The following is a 4,174-nucleotide window of genomic DNA, read 5'->3' as shown; positions in this document are numbered from 1 at the left end:
CCTGTAGCTGCGCCTCTTGTTGTTGTGCCCCTGTAGCTGTGCCCCTTGTAGCCTTGTAGTTGTGCCCCTGTAGCTGTGCCCCTTGTTGTTTTGCCCCCCAGTTGCTGTGTCCCCTGTTGCTGTGCCCCTTGTAGTTGTGCCCCTGTAGCTGCGCCCCTTGTTGTTGTGCCCCCCAGTTGCTGTGCCCCTTGTAGTTGTGCCCCTGTAGCTGCGCCCCTTGTTGTTGTGCCCCCCAGTTGCTGTGTCCCCTGTAGCTGTGCCCCTTGTAGTTGTGCCCCTGTAGCTGCGCCCCTTGTTGTTGTGCCCCCCAGTTGCTGTGTCCCCTGTAGCTGTGCCCCTTGTAGTTGTGCCCCTGTAGCTGCGCCCCTTGTTGTTGTGCCCCCCAGTTGCTGTGTCCCCTGTAGCTGTGCCCCTTGTAGTTGTGCCCCTGTAGCTGTGCCCCTTGTAGTTGTGCCCCTGTAGCTGTGCCTCAAACACACACATACATAAAAAAAAAAAATACACACACATACTTACCGCTTCTGCTGCGCTGTCCTCCATCTCCGGCCGCCGGCTCCTCTCTACTATGGGAGACACGTCATGACGTCTCTTGTTGTTGTGCCTCTTCAGCTGTGCCACTTGTAGCCTTGTAGTTGTGCCCCTGTAGCTGCGCCTCTTGTTGTTGTGCCCCTGTAGCTGTGCCCCTTGTAGTTGTGCCCCTGTAGCTGTGCCCCTTGTTGTTTTGCCCCCCAGTTGCTGTGTCCCCTGTAGCTGTGCCCCTTGTAGTTGTGCCCCTGTAGCTGCGCCCCTTATTGTTGTGCCCCCCAGTTGCTGTGTCCCCTCTAGCTGTGCCCCTTGTAGTTGTGCCCCTGTAGCTGCGCCCCTTGTTGTTGTGCCTCCCAGTTGCTGTGTCCCCTGTAGCTGTGCCCCTTGTAGTTGTGCCCCTGTAGCTGCGCCCCTTGTTGTAGTGCCCCCCAGTTGCTGTGTCCCCTGTAGCTGTGCCCCTTGTAGTTGTGCCCCTGTAGCTGCGCCCCTTGTTGTTGTGCCCCCAAGTTGCTGTGTCCCCTGTAGCTGTGCCCCTTGTAGTTGTGCCCCTTGTAGTTGTGCCCCTGTAGCTGTGCCTCAAACACACACATACATAAAAAAAAAAAATACACACACATACTTACCGCTTCTGCTGCGCTGTCCTCCGTCTCCGGCCGCCGGCTCCTCTCTACTATGGGAGACACGTCATGACGTCTCTCCCATAGCAGCGCCGCTCAGACACTAGGGGTCAATTATGACCTCTAGTGTCAGTCAGCGGCGCCAGCTGCAGCGGACGCCCACACAGCCCACGGCGCCTGCTGCAGCCGGGATGGGGAATCGCTAGTGATTGGACAGCTTAGTCACGCCGGGAGTGCTTGTTTGCGATGGAGCCACCTCAGATGAGCGTGGCTCCATCTGTAGAGTGAGCCAAGCAGTGCTATGTGGTCAATATACCGACATTTAAAATACAGACAAGGTCAAAATACCGACATTTAAAATGTCAACAGGTCAAAACTGCGACATGGGTTTTTCATGATTTTTTTCATTGAAACCGACTTGTTCTTACTTTACCATCCCAGTGGCCATGCGAGGTGACGCGGTACACTTATACGGTGTCCATGTTGACCTATGTCGACATACACACCAAAAAACAGATGAAAAACTTGTGTTGACTTTTTAACCTATCGACATTTTAAATGTTGGTATTACTATTTTGACCTCTTCAGTATTTTAAATGTCGGGATTTTGATTGTAGGTATTTCATTCTAAACCCGTGGAAACACCAGTAATGAAACATCAATTAACCTCCATCTCACCTTGAACTTGCAGTTTTTTGTAGGTAACCCAAATACACGCATACAGAACTGCGTTTGCATGCACTTGTGAGTCGAGCTGTCTCGCAGTTAATTGAATCATCCATTTTGTATTTTATCTTTTTAGAGCAGCTGCAATTTTAGACACTGCGCATGCGCATAGCATCTATTCATGGAGACTAGAGGGACTGGGGGCATGCCAGCAGCTCATAGAGCACTGGCCATGCCACCACAGTGATGGAAAATGGGGGGCGTGGCTCACGATTGCAGCAGTGTTGCTTAGCCATTCCCCGTTGCCAAGGTCACACCCCCTTTTCGGGCAGGCACAGCTCTGCTGCGCAGCAGGAGACCCACATTGACTCATTCAAAGTTGGGAAGTGTGTGTGTATATAATATGCTGTTTATAGTATACTGGGTAGTCTATTTTGAACAAATGCATTTGCTTCTTTGAAATCCATTCCTAGATTATTTTGCTGCTGTTCTCTTCTCACTGCTGTCAGTACCAGCATTGTCTGTTTCTCTCTGTTAAATGAAGATTTCTGCTTATTATGTTTTGTAGGACATTAGTTCTCAAAATTCATGTTTTAAATTATTTCCACAAGAGGGTGCACTTACACTACCAACATGAAAACGACATAACTCAGCAGTTACACACTGCAGTTTACCTTCGACAGCGTCACACAATACGTGTATAAGTAGGAAATAATATACTGCGGTCTGACCGGCAGTGTCACAGTACTTATGAAATAAAATAACAATTGTATAGTATTACACTGGGGTACAGCACAAACAAACAAAAAATAAACTTTTTTTATAATTCTAATTTTAGTTTTTTTGGGTTTTAGCTTTTATTAATTTTTTTTTGACAGATCACCCCTTTCAGATACATCAGACAGAGCACCCCTTTTTCAGATACAGCAGACAGAGAGAGCACCTCTTTCAGATACAGCACAGAGAGAGCACCCCTTTTTCAGATACAGCAGACAGAGCACTCCTTTCAGACACAGCAGACAAAGCATCCCTTTTTCAGATACAGCAGATAGAGCACCCCTTTTCAGATACAGCAGATAGAGCACCCCCTTTCAGATACACCAGACAGAGCACCCGCCCCACGCCAGACAACACAGTACTGCAGATGGACACGTTCATCCAGTACACTCTTCACAGCCTGAGTGAAGATGGTGACGATACATGGAGACTTATATAGAATCCAAAACCCGTGAGAATCCGACAGCGGGATGATGACGTTTTGCCTCGTTTTGGGATCCGGGTAAGGCGGGAAGTCCTGAGCCGGACTTGGATCCCGGCTTGGAACGCAATGTGCGGAGGTTCGGTTCGACGAGAACCGAACCCGCTCATCCCTACTTTTTAGATATCCAGTACTTGATGGGATGATTTAGAAGCAAGGTAAGGAAAATGTACCAAACCCTGAATGTTTAGGAAGTTTGATAGATTTAATCCTTTTTGCCACTGAGAGTCCATATTGATTACATTCCAACTTCAATATGCGGTAACCACACAGACTACAGGTATGCCTTGTTTTAATTCAGAAAACTTAGATTTTTCAGAAAATTCCATTAGTCATTACCCATCAAATAAAATCTATGCAGTATGGAGAAATAAAGTATTATTTTTTTATTCAAATTTCAAGAAAATAAACATAAGTGTATTTCATAAAAACGACAAATACTTTTTGGTTCTTGCTTCGGTATTATTCCACCTTTCTAATATAGAATAATCAGGATTCTGTATTTAGGAGGCTAATTCAGGTTGGATCGCAATCCGTGATCCAACCAAAATTTTGGTTCAGTCTTGCCCATGCGCCCGCATTTACTGTAGGTGACCCGCAGTAACTACGAACGCCTCTACCTGACTGACAGGTAGAGGCATTCGTGAGGCGGGCGGTGATAGAGCATTGTGGGGGTGGTGGCGGGAAAATCGGGGCATGTCAGGGGCGTCACATGCAGCTGCTCTGATCTTAAAAATGGCGGCTGGTCTCCTGCTGCCGCATCCACACATTGCACCCATTTTAATACTTACCTTCCCGGAGTTCAGCGTCAGGCGCTGCGATCGCGGCGGAAATCACCAGCAAATTGGTCTCTGGATCATGGTGGGCTCCATGTTTCCAGAGACCTGCGCGTGCGCAGTAGACTCCGGCACAATGCCAGAGTCTACAGTGCCATACAGGGGAGGCGTACAGGGGAGGGGGCCCACCCCCACCCGGAGGCCCATTTTTGAAACGCCCCTGCTTCCATAATTTCTGCAATCACGCTGAAATTGTGATTGTGTCGCAATTTCAGCGTGATCGCAGTGAGCGGGCGGCGGGCAGCATGCTGAGCAGGTTTGTTCTGCTATGG

This window comes from Pseudophryne corroboree, chromosome 4 (genome assembly GCF_028390025.1).
Source record: "Pseudophryne corroboree isolate aPseCor3 chromosome 4, aPseCor3.hap2, whole genome shotgun sequence".
Taxonomy (NCBI): Eukaryota; Metazoa; Chordata; class Amphibia; order Anura; family Myobatrachidae; genus Pseudophryne; species Pseudophryne corroboree.
This window is presented reverse-complemented; position numbering follows the sequence as displayed.